Here is an 8794-nt window from a genome sequence, read left to right as displayed (position 1 = left end):
TTTGTGGCATAAGCCGATGCCCTGCCATCGGCTCTTTGTACATCAACTTCGTTTGACAATCGGCAAAATCGACAAGGAAGCAAAATTAATTGGGGAATATTTCTTCATTAATAAAGGATTTCTTACAAAGAAAGAGCCGATTGCTCAAGGAAGGAAGAACAAAAGAAAGGCCTATTGGCCGATCTACTACTGCTAGGCCTATGCTACTAGGTCCTAGTCTACGGGCCGTTGCTGCCCTCGTCGTCGTCGGAGCTCTCGTCGGCGCTGCTGCCGGCGGGCTCCTCGTCACTGCTCCAGCGGCCCCCAGGGGGGGCCTCATCATCTTCATCGTCGACGTCGTCGTCATCGTCGTCATCATCATCTGACCCGGCGCGGAACCGCTTCACCGGCGGGTAATCCTCGAGGGAGTCGGTGTCGTCGTCTTCCTCCTCCTCTTCCTCGGAGAAGGTGTACCCGTCCCAGGAGAACGAGTCATCCTCGCTCTCCGATTCCAGTTCCCCATCGGCGAGGAACTGGAGCTCTTCGTCTCCGCTGGTCAAGGACTTGTCGTCCTCGGACCAAACAGAGGAGGCGTGGTCCTCCTGGTCCCATTCTTCTGGGGCGCGCCTGTTGTGCGCCGCCATCTGAGCAGCCACCGGGTCCCACTCCGGCGTCGGCTCACGAGATGAGGAAGAATCGAAGAATACCGACGAGCTGGAGGAGGACGAAGAGGACTAGGACTGGGAGGAGAGATTCGATGAGGTGGAGGAGGAAGAGGAGGAAGACATTGCTCTGGATTGGAATTTTTTGGGTGCCGACGGCCAGAACAGAGCAAGGGGATGAAGTGGCGAACTGTTCGGAGCGGTTAAATAAAGAAGATATAGTGGAGATTCAATGCCACAACAGTTTCCGAGGAGGTGGTGCCCAAAGAAAAAAAAACAACGGTCAAATCACGCGGAGAAGTTGAGAAGGCAGGGCATCATGATGAAGGATACTGTGACGGTTTTGCTCTGCCACAACATGACCCGACGAATAAAAAGCAGAGTGATTTTGGAATTATCAATTCCAAAACCAGGGGGGCATGTGTTATCACCAGAATTTGACCGGATCAGAGGTGGGCCGCGATCAAGATTGGGCTTGAAGAATATACATGGAAGAAATACGTGAACCGGCCTTGTACACGAAGTTTGGGCAGTTTGCCCTTGTATCTGTAAATATATTAGGATACGTGTTGGTTAGTTAGAGTTTGGCTCGTGCACGGTTGGGATTATTCCCACGTTAGAAAGTCTACGGACTATAAATATGTATCTAGGGTTATCAAGGAAAACAACAATCACGTTCATCACAAACCAATCTAGGCGCATCGCCAACCCCTTGTTTCGAGGGTTTCTTCCGGGTAAGCATCATGCTGCCTAGATCGCATCTTGCGATCTAGGCAGTATACGTTTATTCGTTGTTCATGCGTTGCTCGTGCTGAAGCCTTTTTGATGGCGAGCAACGTAGTTATCATAGATGTGTTAGGGTTAGCATTGCTTTACCGTGCTACATGTTTTCGTCCATGCAACCCTTAGACGTCTAGCCGTTCTTACACCTTTCTTAGGTGTAAGGGCGGCACCTTGCTTGATCATTGTTTAGTAGATCCGATCCGTTATGATCGCTCCTTGATTCATCAAGGATTAGTTTAATATCTGCATAGTTAGGCCTTACAAACGGGTTGAATGATCCAGTAGCACGTAGGGTGTAGTTTGCTAACCCTAGACAAGATGTTCCGGGGATCAACTTAATGTTGATTTTTAGGCCTTGTCTAGGGTCGGTTTATTATCACCGTGCGTGGCTGCTAGGCTCAATCACGAGTAGGATGTTCCGATTATGTGGTGAAAACCCTAGATCGTCGTAGGTCGTTTTAGCTTTGTTTTGATCAAGCAGGACCACCATGCAATCGTAAACCCCATACGAGTCATGGGTGAATCGGCTCCTTGAGCCGATTCACGGGACAACCTGAGAGCCGATCGAGGCTCGTATTTAATGTTTACGTGTATGCCATGCAGGAGACTAAGCGAAGCAAATCCATCACCTTCCTGATCAGGTATAGATCAGGTGGCACGCCCTTGCACCAACATCGGGACGTGCGTACCAGGAGCTTTGCGGGCCGTCGCTCGGAGGGACCAGGGCCAGCCGCAGCCCTAAGGTTGTTCCCGGCTCTTCGTGTTGCCAGCCGTAGCTCGCCGGTGGGTTTCGGACGCCAACACCTTTTAAATTCTTCTTTGTTGCGTGTGAATGATCCAGAACAAGAAGTATCCAGCAAGGTCTTGTCTTCAAAAGAAAGTCTTGCATAGAAATTATCAATAATAACATTACCGGGAAGCTCATGAATGGGGCATTTGAGCATTAAAGACTTCAATCTCCCCCAAGCTTGGGCAATACTCTCTCCATCATGAGGCCAAAAATTATATATGCGATTCCGATCCTTGTGAATTTCACTTGGAGGATAGAACTTAGAATAAAACCGGGGCACAATATCATTCCATTCAAGAGAATCCCCATTATCCAGTAATTTATACCAATGCGCCGCTTTACCAGACAGCGATATAGAGAATAGTTTCTTCCTCACTTCATCCATAGCAATACCTGCACACTTGAATACACCGCATAATTCATGCAAGAACAGTAAATGATCTCCAGGGTGGACAGTTCCATCCCCTGTATAACGGTTACCCACTACGCGTTCAATAATTTTCATAGGTATTTTGTATGGTATTTCTTCCTCACCTGGCGCCTCATCCACTACCTTTGCAGTAGTAGGAGATTTCCCAAATAAACATTCAAAAGGAGATCTCTCCATAATGAATTATGGCAGCAGGCAGAAATAAAATCAGCACAAACAGTAGAAGTTTCCCTTACCAATTCCACTTACCAATAGCGCTTCACTCCCCGGCAACGGCGCCAGAAAATAGTCTTGATGACCCACAAGTATAGGGGGTGTATCGCAGTATCTTCGATAAGTAAGAGTGTCGAACCCAACGAGGAGCAGAAGGTGTTGACAAGCAGTTTCGATGAAGGATTCACTGTAAATGCTCACAGACAAGTATTCAGGGGGTTTTGATGTAGCAGTTGAATAAAGTACGAGTAAGTAAAGTGCGAGAGTAACAATTGCAGCGAGTGGCCCAATCCTTTTTAGCACAAAGGACAAGCCATTTTGTTTACTTATATTGACCAAACGTTCTCGAGGACACACGGGATTTTAGTCTAGTGCTTTCGCTACATACGGCTAATTAATCTTCATTGTTTTGATAAGTGTTGTGTGGGTGAACCTGTGCTAATGTACCGCCCTTCCTAGGACTAATACATACTTGTGATTATACCCCTTGCAAGCATCCGCAACTACAAGAAAGTAATTAAGATAAATCTAACCACAGCCTTAAACTCTTAGATCCTGCTATCCCTCCTGCATCGATATACCAACGGGGCTCGGAGTTCTGTCACTCCGGCAACCCCGCAATTGGCAAACGAGTACAAGATGCATTCCCCTAGGCCCATAAAGGTGAAGTGTCGTGTAGTCGACGTTCACACGACACCACTAGAAGAATAACACCACAACTTAAATATCATAACATTGAATATTACTCAACCATACTTCACTACTAACATTTAGACTTCACCCATGTCCTCAAGAACTAAACGAACTACTCACGAGACATCATATGGAACATGATCAGAGGTGATATGATGATGGATAGCAATCTGAACATAAACCTTGGTTCAACGGTTTCACTCAATAGCATCAATAACAAGTAGAAATCAATACCGGGAGAGTTTCCCCTATCAAGCAATCAAGATCAAACCCCAAATTGCTACGGCGGTGACGATGTCCAGCGGTGGAGATGGCGTAGATGATGGTGATGATGATGATGATGATGGTGATGGAGATGATGTCCAGCTCGATGACGGTGACGATGGCGTCGATTTCCCCCTCCCGGAGGGAATTTCCCCGGCGGATCTCAGCCCGCCGGAGAGCTCTTTTCTCTCTGGTGTTCTCCGCCCCGCAGAGGCGGCTGTAACTCTTCGTGAGGTATCCTCTGGGGCTTAGGTCTTCGGGACGAAGGATTTCGCGAAGAAAAGGAGGCGAGAGGGGCTGTGGGCCCCCTCCTCACAGGGCGGCGCGGCCAGCCCTTGGGCCGCGCCGGCCTATGGGGTGGGCCCACCTCGGGTCCCCTCAACTCCCCCTTCTGGCTTACTTCCTCATCTGGAAAAATAGGATTTTTGGTATAATTTCCGTCAACTGTTGATCTTTCGAAATATTGCATTCTGACGGTGCTTTTTCCAGCAGAATCCTGGCTCCGGTGCTCGATCCTCCCATAATCATGAAACATGCAAAATAGATGAAATAACATAAGTATTATGTTCAAATATGAAATATATCAATGAATAACAGCAAATTATGATATAAAATAGTGATACAAATTGGATGTACAGCTTACAAATGCTATATGAAAGACTTAAAAAAAAAGCTAGAAAGGCAAGAACTTATTTCCATACGGTGACTTTCTCTATCATGGATATATATTAGATAATGTTCTGGAAAGATAAGTAGCTTGGTGATGACACTCTTCGAGAACAATATCTGGCACTATACAATATTATGGGTCACAAATCGGACGCATTAGAAAAGGTGATGAAAACTTCACCTCCGAATGTGACGTTCATACGCAACCTTATTGTTCCAAGGCTAGGATCCTAGGATGCTTTGCTTCAACGCCTATGGTCTAGTTGATGCAACGGGCCAACGAGTTTCAGTGGAATTTACATGATAATATTGTCGGGCATGGGCAGCGCTGCCCAGACGACCCGACCTGTACCGGCCCTAAAATCCCGGGCCAGGCTTCAAGCCTACATAAAACAACTTTTAGGCTGCAGTTGGCCCATGCCGCTCGGGCTGGTCCAGGCTATTCAGGCTTCGGGTCAGGCTTGGGCCTATTTTGAAGGCTCGATGGTCAAGTTAGGTCGGGCCGGGCTCGGAGCTATGTTTTAGCTTTTGGGCTTCTTTCGGCCCAACCCGAAGCTCGGCCTTGCCCGAATTTTGCCCAGGTATACATGAGAGTGGAAAATTCTTTGTGGATCCATGTACAATGATTTGATTCAGCCTGGCGTACCAGTTGATAATAATAAACAAATCTGAAATGAAGATACCGCTAAAGATTAATGGTTTTTTCATGGTATCTTCGTAGGGTCGTAGGGGGTAGTTCTTACTAAAGACAACCTTGCAAAGTATAATTGGCATGGATGTAAAAAAGTATGCCTGCTGCTATCAGAATGAGACTATCAAACACTTATTCTTCCAATGCCAATTCATCTATTTGGCCAGTCATCAAAATAGGTTCTACCTTATACCCGCCACGTAGCATTACGGATATTTTGGGAAACTGGATACATAGGGTGGATCATAAGTTTAAACTACTATTAGGGTGGGAGAGCTTACCATCATTTATACGTTATGGCTATATATAAAAGATAAGGATTTTAATGATAAAAATCATTCTCTCTTCCAAGTTATCTTTCAGTGCACTATTTTCTTCAACGCGTAGAGAATCATCCTATTTATGAAGGTGCTACACGGTTGGAGGACGGGACGAGGGATATTTTCTCCCAACATAGATGGAAACCTAATCTACAAATTGGACCTCCATCTTCTTAGGCGTTCTTACAGATCTTGAGATGATCCTTTTTAATGCGCTTTCGGTGCTACTTTTTGAACTGTTAGTCGTTGGATGTTGGTGCGGCCGTGTGCATCTCATTTATGAAGATGCCATGTGTAATGCTTAAATCTTTTAAGTAATAAAACATCCTTTATCGAAAAATGATCACCCCATATTAAGAACACACAATCCCCCTTAATTATCTCTCGTTAGTTGCCCAGCTGGCCAAGGCTCCTCATTTCTCGCCTTGCGCAGTTGCTGTTACTGTTTCCTTCTGGTGCCTCTCTCTCTCTCTCGTAGACATGATGGATGAAGATATCTTTTTCACAATCACGGAAGAAGGTGTCCTGGGAGAACTCCATGCATGCAACAGAATGGCCGAGGATGAGGCACTCTCAGCCTCACCGTCACCATTGCATACAAATCGTTCTGGCACAACCAAGTCAGTTCAAAATAATAGCCTTGTTCCCGAAACGAGCATGTTATCTCAAGCTGATTTGTATTGTATAATTCCTAGCTACTCCCTCCATCCTCAAATAAGCGACTTAAGTTTTCGTAGATACAAAGTTATCTATAACAACAACAAACTCGACTTGCTCGATCCGTGGTAGCCAACCATAGTACATAACCGTGGAATCGAGTTGAGAACGCGTCAAGACCGGCTTCAAAAGCTTTGAAAGAACGACCATGGCTCCGAATAGCTTGGAGCACCGTACCAGAAGACGGCAAGTGAATGGCATGCTCCGAGAATTTTCCTTAGGTCTAAGCTTTTAATAACACCGTTGAAAACAAACGGCCATTGATCATAGGTCTTGAATTTTTTTGAATCTTTAAAACATCATTTTTGAGTTTTCAAGAAGATGCCCGAGGTCTAAAACAATTTTTTTGTAAAAAAATAGCTCATATTTGTAGCGTATGACTTTGGCACAGGCGAAACAGATGGTAGCGCTACGTACGATCCATTGCCACCAGCATTTTTCTGCCTTTTACACGCCCGTCATCCTCCTTTCTTCGACAGGCGCACGCGGACACGCCACACTAAAAACACAAGCAGAGGAAACATAGAGAGTGAAACGAAACCAAAAAGGCAGAGGAGAGAGAGAAGGTCCAACCAAAAGGAGGGGGACGACCCGCCTCCTCCCTCATTAGCGGAGCGGAGGGAGGGGAGGAGCGGGGCTCTCTCACGTTGCGGAATTCTGAGCCCCTAGGAATAGCCAGCCGAAGGGGAGGTTCGGCGGGATGGGAAACGTGAAGTCGTTGGTGGCGGCGAAGCTGGAATGGGGATAGGACAACAGTGGCTGCTCTCTCAGAGCATGTCCAATGCACTGCCCTAGAGTTACTGCCTCACACCTTTCGCTAGGTTCGGGTGGTCCAAAATAGGTTCGGATGGGGAGGCAGCCTCCTCTTCAGGAAGTGGGATCTTACAGCTTTTTTTTTTTTTTTTTTTTGAACATAAGAAGGGCCTCGAAGGCCCCCGAACACACTTTCATATTAGGATAAGCTCAGTACATCTTACAGAAAGACCCAAAGAAAATAGGACATTACAAAATGGTTCCTGTCTTTTGCAAAGAGGATCCCTAAAACCTAATGGAGAAAGCAATCGGGTCCAAAGCTTCTTCCTCACGAGCACCTTGCCACCGCCGGGAACTGCGTCACTTGGGACGACGAAGCTTCCATGGAGAACCATGGACGTCGCGATGAAGAGCCACTGCCTCCCTTCAGGCTCGCTGGCCGGGAGGAAATAAAATGGCCGCCATTCGACCAGAAGAGGCAACAACGGCTGGAAGACCGCCAATCGACCAGAGCAGAGGGCGGCGTAGCCTCCAGAGAAGGCCGCCCTTCGACCTCCACAATGGGCGGCGTAGCTTCCGATGAAACGTTGCTGCTGATGTGCTCTCCCGAGCGCAATCTCAGAAACATCAGGCCAGAGATCTTCGTTAGGCGTGGATGTTGTTGAACCAAGAAATTGAAGCCTTGCCTGATCTCCTTTAGATCTACCAAAAAGCTGCTCATCTCCCACCTCACCTCCACCACCACGGCGACGGCAAGAAGATTTGATGAGCAACCAGCACCCATCAAGCAGTAGTTGAACTGGGGCACCAAGGACTCTTACTACAGGCTTATTGAACGGGAATACAGCAATTTCTTCCATCCCCAACTTCAGCTTCAACCTCCGAAGCACCATGGCGAGGATGAACATCACCGCTAGCCGCCGGACGCAGCCTGCATGCTCCAGCGACCAATCCCCAACCGGCATGACGCCAGACTCCACTAGGGAAAACCTACAGAAAGACCAACTTCTAATCCTACTATACACGGAGGAGACCTGGCTACCTCGCCCATGCTCGCTCACGACGGACGAGCCGCCGGAGGAGGGGGACAGAGGCGCCGGGCGGAGGTGGTACCGACGATGGACTCTCAAGAAGTATGGTCCCCTCACTGAAGTTGTTGTGGCTGGCGGACCATGATCTTACAGCTTAAAATCATATTTTTTTTGAAAGAGAAAAAGATACATAGTGTCATATTTGTGAGATCCCTTCTCTCTTTTTTCTAACTAAAGTTGTAGCTTTTATTGGAGGGATAAAATTCACCATGTTGTTTCTGACAACTTTTCTACATGGAGAAGCTAGTTGTGTATGCCATCACTACTGGCTCATGCCCTCATCACTCAACTCGAGCATTCAGCAGCCGCCACTCCCGTCGCGAGTCACTCGTGCGTCGTGCCCAACACGAACTATCCATCCTATGCTTCACTTTTGACCGAATCTAGTAGCTAAACAATGTTCCTTAATTACCTCTTTCGGTTTCCATCTTTTTTTTTTTTTTTTGAAATGGAGGCAAAAGCTTTGCCTCATCCATTAATTAAGAAGAAGGTGCCTAGTTTTTAGGAGAAAACCAGGCGAAAACCTACAACAATCGATTCATGCCCACCCAAACACCGCCTACCCACGAACAACAGGATCACACCCACACATGCCAACACAAAGATCACAGAGCCACACTCCAAACACTCCAAACATGACACACCTACACCGTGCCAACAAACCTGCCAGGGAAAAGGGGGCAACCATCAATCAACCGCATATGTCTTCCTTGTAGCACCCCTCTTCTTGCTTCTACAC

This window comes from Lolium perenne, chromosome 6 (genome assembly GCF_019359855.2).
Source record: "Lolium perenne isolate Kyuss_39 chromosome 6, Kyuss_2.0, whole genome shotgun sequence".
In the NCBI taxonomy this organism is placed as follows: Eukaryota; Viridiplantae; Streptophyta; class Magnoliopsida; order Poales; family Poaceae; genus Lolium; species Lolium perenne.
This window is presented reverse-complemented; position numbering follows the sequence as displayed.